Below are 17,186 nucleotides of genomic sequence, written 5' to 3' on the forward strand. Positions count from 1 at the left end.
TGTAATTCTTTGACAACTAAACTGCTGGCTATATGATGTTGGCCATATATATTGTACGTATATAATGTGAAGAAACGAGTGGTAATACTATACCAACTAAAAGATGAAATGTAGGAAATACTAGTATGTACGTACTGAAGAGTTCAAGTAACGAGAAGAAACATAACATAGTTCTGCTGGGGGCTCAACACAACACAACCCTCAAATTAAATTAAGCACACCTGAAATTAAATTTTGCAACTATTCTGGTAAACACTGCATTAGAACCACCATGAGCAACGACACTGCCACCTTACTCGGAGTCCTCGTCCACGTCCTCGACTTCGTCCTTGTCCCTGTTCCTCTTGGTCGATACTTCTTTGCTTGAATCGCACACTTGGCTTTTGCTCTTCATCCAACCCTTGTAGATACTGAAGCAAAGGTAGCCATCCGTTACAGCGTAGTGGATGTGGTCTATATCTAGTAAATTCCGCTTCCATGCATGACGATGAAACGTGTAATGAGGTTTCTCCAGTTTACCATATGAAGGATGAACCATGGCTCCTGCCAGGGTCAGCATTGTAGGTTGACGAGAGGAAACCAGCCGATTCTTCTGGAGGTCGAAGGTGTTGCCTACAACGAGGCCTATCTGATGCAGGACTTCTTTGTCGTTAGCAATGTCTACAGTAACGAATTTGACTAGGTTGCTCTCGAGGAAGTCCTTAAAATCCTGGCACTCAACGTCGGCATGGCATATGTGGTAGACCAAGCATAATTCATGCACGCAAACCTGGATCACGGTGGGCTTCTTCCTCTCTTCGTCCTTTAGATCCTTCTCTTGTCCCAGGACTGTGGTGTACTCAACATCTAGCCCAGCGACCCACTCATCATTTGAGTCTTCGAGCATGCGTCTGAAATGAGAAAGGCATCCTTTCACCGTCGCGGAAGAACGGGTGTAGATGATGTCGAACTCATCACCGGTGATGGTTCTAACCTTGTACTCACCGCCGATCGTGGAGATTTCGGATGCCATGGATTTGGGAGGAGGGTTAGGATTAGTGGAACTGCCGTAATGTGAATGGACGGGACGACTAGGAGCGAACCACCATAGTATTGAAGGACGTGTGGGGACGAGTAGGAGCGAACTGCCAGCGTGCGAACGACAGGGTAGTGGCTTTCCATTCTCCCATGATACGGGCTTCTGAGAGCCCTTGGATCTGAGGTTGAACGGTTGCATGGCGTGATTCTATACCTATGGGTGAATATCCTATCCTGGAGGGTTATGCTGCAAATTTTCAGCAACTTAGCATGCGACCATTTGATCTCAGATCCAAGGGCTGCAGCAGCCCATATCATGGTCGCACCTACCATGACCGTCGCGTCGCTCGTGCGGCCGCACCCTTGGAGATTTAACACAGTGCGTTAGGCTATCTGATGTTGGCATGTCATACATAGTCACTCATACTACAACAAGGTTGGCTATAAGTGTATTTTTTACTCCTCTCTATCTCTTTCTTCGTACTCAAGGAAGAAACGGTGCTAAGCGCGTGTATTTATTGCATTTGCCAAGGAGTGACCTCTTCCAATGAAATGGTGTTGCTAAGTTTGCTTCATTTAATTAGCTATAGACTCAAAATTGTCTTTTCACCTAGGTACATGTGCTTAGCACCGTTTCTTCCTTGGGTCAACCAACTAGTCTCTCTCTTCTTGATTAACTTGCCACATCAGACTTTATGCTTATGTGGCAAGCTTAAGCACCTGTAGGAGCAAGTAAAAGTAAGTACAATAGTGCGCTTTACATGGCATTTTTTGCATATGTGAGGAAAGAGAGGCAAGGAAAAAGTGGAGAAGTGGGCTCTCATGCAAGAGCCAGCCTCTACTACATGGTGGAGCATTGGGAGAGGCACCTGTATGGAGGTGGTCAGGAATCTGGGAGACTCACGCTGGTTGTAGCATCGCAGTTAAAATGATAATGGCAAGTCAAATCACGGGGCCCCACCTATCCAGCAGTAACTCGCTGTCAAATCACACAACCCTACGTTTGTAGTAGCCTACTCCCTCGTCTTCTCGCTTCTCTGTCGAACCGACTAGGCAGAACTGCCCCACCGCCTACAGCACAGGAAAAGCCCCGCCCTCCACTTTTAAATAGTATACAGTATACTAATTTTGTATCCATGGATTGCCCCCGCGCCATGGAGCAAAGCGTCTAGAAAACGGAGGAGTGACGGTGGCCTTGCAACAGAGAAGAGGGAGAGGCGAGACGGTGGTTTTGGAATGGAGATGATGGAGAGGAGAGGAGGTGGTTTTGCAATGGAGAAGAGGGAGAGGAGCATGCGGCACCGATTTAGGATTGGACGAGAGGGTCGGCGCGCTCTGGCCAGATCAAAATAAAAATTAATTTGGTGACATGCATTCACATTTTGCTTGTCAAATACGGTATGTGGTCAAACTTTAATCCAAAATACGCGAAACAACATAAAAATACTTCCAAGACCAGCGCCGCTCTTCTCCTCTTAAACCACCGCCGCTCCTCTCCTGTTCCAATCTAAATGCAGCGCCGCTCCTCTCCTCTTCCATTCAAAAACCACCGTCGGCGAGTGAAGGTGTCGTGGAGAAGTAGATCGATGGAGGAGTACAACTGATACGTGAGGTTCGCAGACGGCGACCCTGTGAAGCTAGCTAGGATGTTGGAGATACAGTCTTGGTTTGACAACAAGGACCAACTAGCGGCGACGGCGACATCCATGGCCAAATATCTGCAATAGAGCGAAAAGGCGGCGATACTCCCGGAGGGAGTCGCGCCAGAGTACATAGAGCTGCTCCTCTGGGACATGGAGCAAACAGATTCACCGAATCTGATCATGAGGGAGCGGTGGTGGGAGTATCGATCCCAGATGGAGCATCCACCAGAGATTGAAGGATCGAGCATCTACAGGGTGCCGTTTGTGAGGGTGTCCTGCCAGAGCGAGCCGGTGGAGTCTTCGTCGACCGAACCGAACTGCAAGAGGAGAAAAGCAGTTGGCCCGATGACGCTTCCCCGCCATCGTCTCCCTCACCGTTCACATTGTCTCACGGGGCGGCTGTCTGCTGCCGAATAATAGGAGGGGGCTGCCCCCCAGCCCAATAGTCGGGTAGGTTGTGAATTGTCCGGAGGAGCTTAGGGTTGTCAGTATTTGCAGGTTGTGAATTGTGTTTTGTGTTGTGTATTTTGAGAGTACTTTCAGATATGAGTGTCAGGACCCCGACTCAGTACCACATCGATCTAGCATGTAACACATCATATCACTTTGCGGCCTCACGCACGGTATCCCCACGGGTGTCGCCTTACCTTTCCCCGGGACCGTTTGTGCCTTTTGGCACACGTATATGACAGTGTCGCTAGCATCCATATGATAAGGAGCCCGGGCTGACATGGCTAGTCGTAAACCCAAAGTGGCACAGACTTACAGGGACAGGCATCCATGACCCAGCATCGAACGTGTCGGTCAACAGCGAGTGAATCCAGGCTGTAGCACTGGGCTAGCAGGACTCCGGTGAACCGGGCTGTAGTGGGCTAACAGGACTCCGGTATTCATCGCGTGACATTTCCCCGAAGGGACAGACACAGGAATGAAGAAGGACACATGCCGGCCAGCCTAAGTGCTCCGGAGCAGTAGCAAGCTACCATGGCTCGGTGGAAACACTAGGAGACATTTCCCGGTAAGAGAGGCTACCAAGGATAAACAACTAGGTTGTCAGATCCCACACATACCAAGCATTTCAATAACATACACACAATATGCTCGATATGTGCAAAAACAACATGGCATCACAACATGACTCTACAACTCAAGTATTTTAATCAATAGGCTCCGAGGAGCGAGATATTACAAACATGGGTCTCATGACCCAACAATCAGAGCATACAAGTCAAAGCTCAAGCGGAAGCTATCATGTCTGAGTACAGACATCTATAAATGAAAAAAGGCTGAGAAGCCTGACTATCTACCAAATCCTGCCGAGGGCACAAGATCGTAGCTGAGGTAACAAGCTAAACGTCGAAGTCCAAGCGGAACTACTAGTGAGACTGAAGTCTCTCTGCAAAAACATAAAATAGGCAAACGTGAGTACAAATGTACCCAGCAAGACTTACATCAGAATTAACTACATATGCATCATTATCAACAAAGGGGAGGGTGGGGTTTAACTGCAGCAAGCCAGCTTTGACTCGGTGGCTAACCTGAACTACGACTGCAAGTAACTCTTTGAGGTGGCGCACACGAGTCCACATATTCACCATATCAATACACCACTATGGATCCGCTCCCGTCTCCCTACGAGAACGCCATCCATAGCACTCACGCTTATCTTGCGTATTTTAGAGTATCCACTTTCACTTGTCTATGAACTGATATAAGCAACCCAGAAGTCCTTTTCCGCGGACACGGCTATTCGAATAGATCATATTAACCCTGCAGGGGTGTACTTCTTCACACACGCTCTGACCACTTACCGCCGTTTACACGACATATACTCGGCAACCTTCAAGCGGAAGCCCAACGTGGGTGTCGGCCACGGCCTGCCTAAACACTCAAGTCTCTAGTCCAGGTTTATCGCCTATTCGGGTTCCATCCATGAGGAGATCCGGCCGGAGTTTCGCTCACAGCCCCAAACGATGTGAACAGGGTTCCGTGACACCAAACGGGCGCCCGGTTTACCCGGCCACGTGCCTACCGCATCACAGCCCACCCCTACGGTCAGCGCTGCGCACGGCCTCCAGCATACTACAAACACCAGAAACTACTTGCAACTCCTGGACAGAGGACAAGGGTGATTAAGAAGCCGAGAGGGTCCATTGGTTTCGGGCCCAATGCGTGGTAGTAACTGAATCATGGATCACAAACACAGAACTCAGTTCCTGAGGACGCCTGCAATGAGACAACCCACCATGTACTCCTACATGGCCTCTCACTGCTACCTTTACCAAATCGTGTTCACACACTTAGCTCACACGCAGTAGGACATGTTCACACACCTCTGATTCATCCCCGATGAATCAGACCTGACTCAACTCTAAGCAGTAGCAGGCAAGACAAAAAAGCATGAATGAGTAGGCACAACAGGGCTCAAACAACTCCTACTCATGCTAGTGGGTTTCATCTATTTACTGTGGCAATGACAGGTCATGCAGAGGATAAAGGGGTTCAGCTACCGCAGCAAGTACAGATGAATCGGTGTTGTCCTAATGCATTTAAAGAGAGCAGGAGCGAGAGAGTAGGATTGTATCGGAATGAACAAGGGGGTTTTGCTTGCCTGGCACTTCTGAAGATAGCATTGAGTCTTCATCAGTGTCAACGATCACATCATCGGTATCACGTCTATCAAGAGGGGACAAATACCGGCAACATAGAAGGGAACACAATCAATGCAATGCACAATATGATGCATGATCATGACATGGCAAAATGAATGTGTTTTGGGCTAATGCAACTAGCAACAGATTAAATGAAGTTGGTTTGAATACAAGATTCAAATTCAAACTCCATATGTGATTATTCAAATGCCATTTAATTGATTTGTGCTAAACAGCAGCTATAAGTTGTTCTAACATGCATGAAAGTGGTACAGATGGATTCCTTGAATTTTTCTGATAATTTTTCATATATAATTTATTTAATTTGGAGTTACGGTTAATTTTCTATGAATTTTAGAAGTTTATACAATTTTCTGGAATTATAAATCATTTAAGAATTATTTAAATTCCAGAAATATTTACTACGTCAGCAGTGCGTCACCGTGACGTCAGCAGGTCAGCAGACGCTGCTGCTGGTCAAACCTGACGTGTGGGGGCCACACGTCAGTGACACAGGGCTGTTTCACTCACTGACAGGTGGGACCGGTCAACGGCCACATCAGCTAGGTCAACTCCGACGCGTGGGGCCATTGTGGTTAACTTAAACTAAACAGGGGTTAACCGTGGTTAGTTAAGGGCGTGGGGCCCATATATCAGTGAGAGATAGGGCTGTTAGCAGGGTCATTAGTGACTAAGTAAGTGCGCCACGTCGGCGTCACCGGAGTTCAGCCGGCGGCGACCAAACCCGGGGCGGCAACACGCCGGAGTTGCTCGGGTTTCGCGTACAGACAGCGGTTTGAGCCGCGGTTGATCTCTACGGGTAGCTGGTGTTGCAGCGCGTCGGCTGGTGGCAGTAGCCGGGCCGGGGGTGGCCGGAGTAGACGGCCACGAGCTCAAAGGCGGTGGACGGAGTTCGGTTGTGCACGGGATTGCGTTAGGGTGCACGGGGAGGACGGTGGTGGGGTGATATGTGCTACTGGGAGCGTGTTGAGCACGATGGAGTGCTCGGACACGAGCTCCAGCGGCTAGCGCGGCGGCGGCGACATCGCCGGCGGTGGTAAGCTTGCGGCTCCGGCGGATTTGATAGCTACGCGGTGCAAACGAGGCAGGGGAGAGAGGGGAAAGATTCCGGTGCTCACGGTGAACTCGCAGAGCAGACTAGTGGGCTCGGGGATGGCTTGGTGACGACGAATCAACGACGACGATCTCGGGCGGCCGGAGATGGGGAAGACGGTGTGGGCGGCGATGCAGGGCTCCCGGCGTTGCGTAGCTCCACGGAGAGGTCAGGGGCGTCGAGGCGGAGCCTTTGGTCACTCTGGTGGGGTGGAACGACGATGGTGGCTACGACTGCGACGAGCGGCGGCGACGGCGGTCCTCGGTCGCGCGAGTGAGAGAGCCAGAGAAGAGAGAAGAAGGAATAGGGGAGAGTGAGAGCGGTCCAGGGGGTGCGTGGCATCCTCAGGGCGACGGGGAAACAGGCAGAGAGGCAGGAGGTGGCCTGGGCGTGTGCCCGCGCGCTCCGGCCACGCGCCTGCGCCTACTGGCGCGAGGAGGAAGGCGACAGGGGGGGGGGAAGTGGTGGGCTGGGCCGGCCAGATGGAGCTGGGCCAGGTAAGTGGCGCCAGGTAAGTGGCCCAGGTGGCCTTCTCTCCCTTTCTATTTATTTCTGTTCTGTTTTTCTTTTATTTAATTCTTTTGCCACTGTTTTGAATTAAAATAATAATTCAAACAATGCCAAAGCTCCTCTGAATATTTTATTTTGCTAGATGGACTTTTCCAAAAGCTCATAAAATAATTCAGGGATATTTGAAATTATATTCTAATTATATGAATATAATTCAAATTCAAATAGCTAATGAATTAAATCCAAAGTCCCAAAAATAATTCCTTAAAAATGTTCAATATTTTGGTTGGGACCAGAACCCTTACCAAAAATTATCAAACATTTAAGAAGAGCACTTTGGAGCAATGAATGAGATTTCTAGGGTTTTTGCCCCTCTTTTATTTAAGTTTTTGAGGCTTCCAAAATTCCTCAGTTCAGGTTTCAATAATTTAAACATGATGCACACATGAAGCTAGCCTAGAGCACTACCAGCAGCTAGGGATGTGACAACTCACCCCCACTAAACAAGAATCTCGTCTCGAGATTCAAGCGTAGGGTAAGGTGAAGGGTAACGCAGACTAGTATAATCTTCACGATCCAGGGTGCACTTCAAATGAACGTTGATTTGAACACCATTATTGTCTTGAAGTCCTGCTCTGAGAAATCCTGTTAACATGACATGGAGGGAAGAAGGAGACTCTAGAAGGGTCGATCTTCTCGAAGATCGAACAACTCACGGAATGAGACATAGGACCATCTCTCGGGTTGAGACACGAGATACACATCCATAGGAATGGAGTGAAGCAGATGACGAAGGTTCACTAGGTGGACAACAGTTCCACACTTAAGAAGGTGGTAAACGATTGTCAACGTAGCAAGGAGTTGAGTTGCCATGATACCACAGCGAGGCACCTTAGGGATGGTGACTCGTAGAAATATCTCCTTAAGTGGCAAAAAGAATTACCTTTGATTCAAGGATCATTGAAACTCTTTAAACCAGCCTAAGACAATTCTCGAGCGATCGTTTGGAGGGGGTCGGTAGAATGGCATACTCGGACTTGGATGATGTGGATTACCTTGTTGAAGACAACGTAATGGATGAATTTGCTTATCACCGGAAATGGAAGAGACCCATGGTAGAATGGCACATTGGCGGTGCAAGCTGGGAACAAAATGCAAATGCTGGGAATGATTCTGGTAACTGGGGAAGAACCCAACAACAGAGAGTGAATTCACTATTTGAAAAGATCATAGCATTGCCGAGGAAACTGAGAGCAAACCCAGTTAGTGCCGATGATAACACCTAGCGCTTGTGCGTGCTCTCAAGAACTTGAGCATTTCCATATTCATCAACGTTTTACCAATATCCGTGTCAAGGATCCTGGCAACACAACATACCACCATGATGAACAACGATGGACGATGCAGATGCATAGGAAGATAACATCAACTCAGAGTTCACCCTAGCGAGGCCAAGGAAACAAAATCTGGATGATCGACCGAGAGACATTTAGCACTCCGCTTCTAATGTTCTCCTTGACGTGCTAATGTAACCCATTCATAGATATGGTTTGATAACTAGAACATCAAGTAAAGGTCGGACTTCGGGAGCAATAGAATCCATAAGGAACAGTTACGGAGGTAAATCCTACGAAATCCTTATGGGGAGGTGGCCAACTTCTTCAATCAAGATTCTACAATAATAGGTCTTTCGACTGGGTGGTGCTGGCCACGACATCCACTTTACCAGTTATCGCGCGACCAATATATAGTTCTTGGGAAATGTTCCAACCATCACATCTGCTTGAGATTCAGATGTGGTTGGTGTCAGGATATTCCAGACTCATCGAGTCTAGGAAGAAAAACGAAAGTTTGCAACACAAATCGACGAGATGACATTGCGAGATTCTCGAGAAATGAACTACGATAGTAAGCTCCAAAACATGAGCTGGTTCTGCTACAAACATGTGAACACGTTGTCCAAGACAAGCATGATCACATGGTAGTCTTACAGTAAAACACTACCGAGTTCTGGTTGGGAACCATCAGCGAGGATATCGAAGTTCTTTCATAAGTCCGGATTAGCTCTTATGAAGATACTCCTTCTCCTTGAACAAATCAGTCAGTGGCTTGGTGTGCTAGGATATACATATGGAATGAAGATGATCAGTCTAACAGACCATAGAATTCTTCGCACGTGCATGACCGACTTGGGATGATTCCAAAGGAGCAAAAACAAACTTTCTCGAATTCACGACGGCAGCTTACATCAAAATGCACGTGAATCAAAGGAAGTCACTCCTTTCATCAAACAAGTACTTCATGAGCTAGCATGAAGAAAATGCTTTCAAAAGTTTCCAACCCTAACTTAATGTTCAACAACATCATGGAGGAGATAAGGATGTTGTCAATGGGCACAACAACAATTCATCTGGGTTTCCTTTTAAAAGGAATTCCATAGTTAAGTGAACAAGTGATAGCATTGGTCAGACCCAAAAGATATAATGGTGTATGCTCGAGGGATCAACCACGAGTAAGACAACATTACGAATATCGTTGGTTCTGGTCTGATTGGATGATAGCCCATACTCAATCAAAGGTTTGGGTAAGATAATAGATCCAACAATTGTTCACAAGGACCAATTGATGAAGATATCATCTTTCTTCAACACACACACACACACACAAAAAGATATCCCTTAACATGAACTAAGTCGGACAAGCTTTTATCTTCCAACTCTCCAAGTTGTTGTTTAGCTTATCCAACTAGCTCAGGGTATCCAACACGGATTCTTGGAGAAGGGGTGGTTTATAGGAATAAACCAACTTGATCACGAACTCAACATAGCGGTCAGGTGACAACCTGGTAATACTTCTGAGAAGATATTCAGAAAATCACGAACCACCGGTATGTTACTAAGCTCGAGAACAATCTTGCTTTTCAGGGCAAGATGATATGATCAAATGAGCGAGGACTTGACAAAATCCTACTCATCAATCAAAGAGTGCACCAGGAAATAAGGACTAGGTAGCACGATCAATCTTAGAATGGTGATTCAATAACCAACATACTAAGAATAAGATTATTGTCCATTAACTACCAAGTAATGGGGTTGCTAGGAGTATTGAGTTCACACATCATGATTCACTTGTCGGCACTCCGGCTGCAACAACGCGGAACCGAGGAACGAAAAAGGGATGGCGAGAAGTATCACTACGTCAAAATTCATGAGAGTTGGTGCAGTTCTCATGACAATTCTGACATAAAGGGGGTAATACTCCAAGGTAGAACAAAACCAAAAGCTGGATTGGCATTTGATCTGCGGAATACAACTACTTTGACCCAATCCTGGATATGGATGAGGTACTGGAGTTTGTTTCTCCTAGTCATTCTGCGATAGAATGGCTTGACGGACCACAAGAGTAATAGACATCGATAAATGAACGCACGCATACTCTTGACTATCAATTGATAGACGAGGGTCAGAATGCAACTAAAGAGAACAACTCAAAGGAACATACGATTTTCTGAGTTGTGGATGCATGGACTAGCATGTCGAACGAATTCAGCATATTTCTTCCGGATAACCCATGCAGAAAGGTAGAACTGGCAGAGTCACGATTTATGAATGGAGAACTCCTCAAGAGTACTCTAATTGTGATCTTTGATCCAATAAACATCTGCCATAAGCGGTCCATAGTATTTGGAAGAAGGAAATACCACGGACCTCGAGGACTATCGCAAAGTTACTAATATCCTGAAGGAACTAGCAAACACTATCAGCATGAGGTAAGTAGAGTAAATCTCGGGTTCAAAACCCAGAAATAGAATACCTACTACTAAGTAGCATCACGGGATGCTTCCGAGAATAAAAGCCAGAATCATCACACTGGGAACACAGATCATGGCTAGACCACTAGATGATCCCCTAAGCACTTAGGGTCATAATAATAATTCCAACATATATGTCGAGGCAATAATTACCTCAACACACCGATTAGTGTGGTTAATCTGGCCCATGGGAAACATTGAAACGGGAAGAAAGGATTTGCAAATGCATCAGACTACTTAGAAACCTGGGATGACTCGGACAGCATAACGGCTGTAAATGCTCAGAAAAGATTTGAGACATTCACAAAAATGGTGGCATAACCACTCAGAAGCACAATATCAAGGTTTCGAGATCAACAATAATCATACAAAAGTAGTAGGAACTGAAACGAGGCTTAAGTCCAACAATCTATAAGTCTACGGATTAGTAACACGTGATCCTGATGGAAAGAAGAGATAGCCTAGCTCTTAATCCCCGTAGAAGAGAAGATGATGACTCAGATCAGAAGGCCATGAGGTATAAGGAGTAAAAAGAGCCTTACGTTCCATCCCACAATCAATTCCCTTATATAACTAAAGAATTTCTAGACTCAACTTCGACCAGTTTGGCTTGGTAATCCTACAGGCAGTCAAGCTCTGATACCAACGCTGTCAGGACCCCGACTCAGTACCACATCGATCTAGCATGTAACACATCATATCACTTTGCGGCCTCACGCATGGTATCCCCACGGGTGTCGCCTTACCTTTCCCCGGGACCGTTTGCGCCTTTTGGCACACGTATATGACAGTGTCGCTAGCATCCATATGATAAGGAGCCCGGGCTGACATGGCTAGTCATAAACCCAAAGTGGCACAGACTTACAGGGACAGGCATCCATGACCCAGCATCGAACGTGTCGGTCAACAGCGAGTGAATCCAGGCTGTAGCACTGGGCTAGCAGGACTCCGGTGAACCGGGCTGTAGCGGGCTAACAGGACTCCGGTATTCATCGCGTGACATTTCCCCGAAGGGACAGACACAGGAACGAAGAAGGACACATGCCGGCCAGCCTAAGTGCTCCGGAGCAGTAGCAAGCTACCATGGCTCGGTGGAAACACTAGGAGACATTTCCCGGTAAGAGAGGCTACCAAGGATAAACAACTAGGTTGTCAGATCCCACACATACCAAGCATTTCAATAACATACACACAATATGCTCGATATGTGCAAAAACAACATGGCATCACAACATGACTCTACAACTCAAGTATTTTAATCAATAGGCTCCGAGGAGCGAGATATTACAAACATGGGTCTCATGACCCAACAATCAGAGCATACAAGTCAAAGCACAAGTGGAAGCTATCATGTCTGAGTACAGACATCTATAAATGAAAAAAGGCTGAGAAGCCTGACTATCTACCAAATCCTGCCGAGGGCACAAGATCGTAGCTGAGGTAACAAGCTAAACGTCGAAGTCCAAGCGGAACTACTAGTGAGACTGAAGTCTCTCTGCAAAAACATAAAATAGGCAAACGTGAGTACAAATGTACCCAGCAAGACTTACATCAGAATTAACTACATATGCATCATTATCAACAAAGGGGAGGGTGGGGTTTAACTGCAGCAAGCCAGCTTTGACTCGGTGGCTAACCTGAACTACGACTGCAAGTAACTCTTTGAGGTGGCGCACACGAGTCCACATATTCACCATATCAATACACCACTATGGATCCGCTCCTGTCTCCCTACGAGAATGCCATCCATAGCACTCACGCTTATCTTGCGTATTTTAGAGTATCCACTTTCACTTGTCTATGAACTGATATAAGCAACCCAGAAGTCCTTTTCCGCGGACACGGCTATTCGAATAGATCATATTAACCCTGCAGGGGTGTACTTCTTCACACACGCTCTCACCACTTACCGCCATTTACACGACATGTACTCGGCAACCTTCAAGCAGAAGCCCAACGTGGGTGTCGGCCACGGCCTGCCTAAACACTCAAGTCTCTAGTCCAGGTTTATCGCCTATTCGGGTTCCATCCATGAGGAGATCCGGCCGGAGTTTCGCACACAGCCCCAAATGATGTGAACAGGGTTCCGTGACACCAAACGGGCGCCCGGTTTACCCGGCCACGTGCCTACCGCATCACAGCCCACCCCTACGGTCAGCGTTGCGCACGGCCTCCAGCATACTACAAACACCAGAAACTACTTGCAACTCCTGGACAGAGGACAAGGGTGATTAAGAAGCCGAGAGGGTCCATTGGTTTCGGGCCCAATGCGTGGTAGTAACTGAATCATGGATCACAAACACAGAACTCAGTTCCTGAGGACGGCTGCAATGAGACAACCCACTATGTACTCCTACATGGCCTCTCACCGCTACCTTTACCAAATCGTGTTCACACACTTAGCTCACACGCAGTAGGACATGTTCACACACCTCTGATTCATCCCCGATGAATCAGACCTGACTCAACTCTAAGCAGTAGCAGGCAAGACAAACAAGCATGAATGAGTAGGCACAACAGGGCTCAAACAACTCCTACTCATGCTAGTGGGTTTCATCTATTTACTGTGGCAATGACAAGTCATGCAGAGGATAAAGGGGTTCAGCTACCGCAGCAAGTACAGATGAATCGGTGTTGTCCTAATGCATTTAAAGAGTGTAGGAGCGAGAGAGTAGGATTGTATCGGAATGAACAAGGGGGTTTTGCTTGCCTGGCACTTCTGAAGATAGCATTGAGTCTTCATCAGTGTCAACGATCACATCATCGGTATCACGTCTATCGAGAGGGGACAAATACCGGCAACATAGAAGGGAACACAATCAATGCAATGCACAATATGATGCATGATCATGACATGGCAAAATGAATGTGTTTTGGGCTAATGCAACTAGCAACAGATTAAATGAAGTTGGTTTGAATACAAGATTCAAATTCAAACTCCATATGTGATTATTCAAATGCCATTTAATTGATTTGTGCTAAACAGCAGCTATAAGTTGTTCTAACATGCATGAAAGTGGTACAGATGGATTCCTTGAATTTTTCTGATAATTTTTCATATATAATTTATTTAATTTGGAGTTACGGTTAATTTTCTATGAATTTTAGAAGTTTATACAATTTTCTGGAATTATAAATCATTTAAGAATTATTTAAATTCCAGAAACATTTACTACGTCAGCAGTGCGTCACCGTGACGTCAGCAGGTCAGCAGACGCTGCTGCTGGTCAAACCTGACGTGTGGGGGCCACACGTCAGTGACACAGGGCTGTTTCACTCACTGACAGGTGGGACCGGTCAACGGCTACATCAGCTAGGTCAACTCCGACGCGTGGGGCCACTGTGGTTAACTTAAACTAAACAGGGGTTAACCGTGGTTTGTTAAGGGCGTGGGGCCCATATGTCAGTGAGAGATAGGGCTGTTAGCAGGGTCATTAGTGACTAAGTAAGTGCGCCACGTCGGCGTCACCGGAGTTCAGCCGGCGGCGACCAAACCCGGGGCGGCAACACGCCGGAGTTGCTCGGGTTTCGCGTACAGACAGCGGTTTGAGCCGCGGTTGATCTCTACGGGTAGCTGGTGTTGCAGCGTGTCGGCTGGTGGCAGTAGCCGGGCCGGGGGTGGCCGGAGTAGACGGCCACGAGCTCAAAGGCGGTGGCCGGAGTTCGGTTGTGCACGGGATTGCGTTAGGGTGCACGGGGAGGACGGTGGTGGGGTGATATGTCCTACTGGGAGCGTGCTGAGCACGATGGAGTGCTCGAACACGAGCTCCAGCGGCTAGCGCGGCGGCGGCGACATCGCCGGCGGTGGTAAGCTCGCGGCTCCGGCGGATTTGATAGCTACGCGGTGCAAACGAGGCAGGGGAGAGAGGGGAAAGATTCCGGTGCTCACGGTGAACTCGCAGAGCAGACTAGTGGGCTCGGGGATGGCTTGGTGACGACGAATCAACGACGGCGATCTCGGGTGGCCGGAGATGGGGAAGACGGCGTGGGCGGCGATGCAGGGCTCCCGGCGTTGCGTAGCTCCATGGAGCGGTCGGGGGCGTCGAGGCGGAGCCTTTGGTCACTCTGGTGGGGTGGAACGACGGTGGTGGCTACGACTGCGACGAGCGGCGGCGACGGCGGTCCTCGGTCGCGCGAGTGAGAGAGCCAGAGAAGAGAGAAGAAGGAATAGGGGAGAGTGAGAGCGGTCCAGGGGGTGCGTGGCATCCTCAGGGCGACGGGGAAACAGGCAGAGAGGCAGGAGGTGGCCTGGGCGTGTGCCCGCACGCTCCGGCCACGCGCCTGCGCCTACTGGCGCGAGGAGGAAGGCGACAGGGGGGGGGGGAAGTGGTGGGCTGGGCCGGCCAGATGGAGCTGGGCCAGGTAAGTGGCGCCAGGTAAGTGGCCCAGGTGGCCTTCTCTCCCTTTCTATTTATTTCTGTTCTGTTCTTCTTTTATTTAATTCTTTTGCCACTGTTTTGAATTAAAATAATAATTCAAACAATGCCAAAGCTCCTCTGAATATTTTATTTTGCTAGATGGACTTTTCCAAAAGCTCATAAAATAATTCAGGGATATTTGAAATTATATTCTAATTATATGAATATAATTCAAATTCAAATAGCTAATGAATTTGTCACACCCTAGCTAGTCATGCATTAGAGTGTTGCATCATGTTTACTCTTTCATCAGAAACTTGAAATGGGGATCTGTGAAACCCTCAGAATCATTTTTGAAAATGATCCAAATAAAAATTTCTCCAAAAGGGTCCAAGAAAATGCTCATGTTGCTCTCTGAAAATATTGGACAGAGATAAAAATCAAACCAATATTTTTAAGAGCTCATAGGTATTTATTTTGGGCATTTGGAATTAATGCATAAATATTTGCATTGGAAATATATTAGTTATATATATTAATATATGTCCAAATATTATGCCATTTATAAAGGAGCTCTGGAATAATATATCTAGCTCCTGCAAAAATTGGCATAAGGTAAATAAATGATTTAATATATTATTTAAATCAAAACAAATGTCAGAAATTAGAAAACAGAAAATAAATAAAAGGAGGAGCTTACCTGGGCTCCTCCCTGTGCAGCCCACCCAGCTGGCCGGCCCAGGCAGCAGGCGGCCCAGCCCGCCTCCCTCCTCTGTCGTCTTCGTCCTCGACAGAGGGAGGGGAGTGTGGCCGGCGCGTGCGCGCGCCACCGCGCCACGCCACCTGCTCGCCTGCCTGCCTGCCCTCCCCTCCTCGTCTCGATGCCCCGGACGACGCCACGCCCTCCCCCCTGCTCTCTCTCACTCTCCCTCGGTTCCTCCCTCCTCTCCCTCGCTCTCTCTCTCACGGCCGAACACCACCATCGCCGCCGTCCGCCATAGCAGCCGTCACCGGCCACCCCTCGCCCCTCCGCTGAGCTCAGGAGCTCCGCCTCGACCCCCTCTTCCTCCCCACCAAGCCAAGCCTCTCCGGAAGCCCTGCATCGCCGCCAACGTCGCCGTTCCCCTCCTCGGCCACCGGAGATCATCGCCGTCGATTCGCTGCACTCCGTCCGCCCTCGAGCCCACTGACCCTCCAAACGGATTCACGGTGAGCCCCCGAGTCGTCCTCCCCTTCTCCCCTGGTCTCTTTCGACCTCTAGGCCTTAGCCCCGTCTTGGCCGAGAACTCCACGCCGCCGGCGATGTCGCCATCGTGGCCACAGTCACCATAGCGCCCAACCGAGCACTCCCACGTCCTCACCGCACCGCGTAGAAGCCGTAGGTGCCAACCCCGCATCTCCGCAGCCGTTGTAGCCTCGACCCCGAGCTCAACCGAGCTCCGGCAGCCGCCACGGTCGTCGCCGTCGTCGGTACCGGCCACCACAGGCACGGCCACCACCACCGTTCGACGCGCGGGAGCAAGGGCTCTCCAACGAGCCCAAGCACGGCCTCGCCCGTGCCCTGTAGCGCGTTTCCGCATCGCGCCGCCATCTCGGGCCTCGCCGGCATCATGTCGCCGGTGGGTTTGACCCACCTTGACCACGGCAGGAACCCCCCTCTGTCCCTGACAGGTGGGCCCAGCCCTGTAGCTAATTAGGATTAGCACTAACCGAATTAGTTAAACTAACTACCCCCCCCCCTGACACTGACCAGTGGGCCCCAGCGCCACTAATCCCTAATTAGGATTAATTTAACCCTGTTAAACCCCCCTATCACTGACGTGTGGCCCCCACACGTCAGGTTTGACCCCAGCCAGCCACAGTTGACCACTGACGTCATGCTGACGTCATGCTGGCGCAATATAGATATTTCTGGATTTAATTTAAATCAGGAAATTCCAGAATATTATTTAAACTTCAAAAATTCATAACTTTTATTCTGTAACTCCAAATTGGACAAATTATATATGAAAAATGATCAGAAAAATCCAATCTATCCATCTGTACTATTTTCATGCATGATCAAACAAGTTAAATTGATGT

This window comes from Triticum aestivum, chromosome 2A (genome assembly GCF_018294505.1).
Source record: "Triticum aestivum cultivar Chinese Spring chromosome 2A, IWGSC CS RefSeq v2.1, whole genome shotgun sequence".
Classification (NCBI taxonomy): Eukaryota; Viridiplantae; Streptophyta; class Magnoliopsida; order Poales; family Poaceae; genus Triticum; species Triticum aestivum.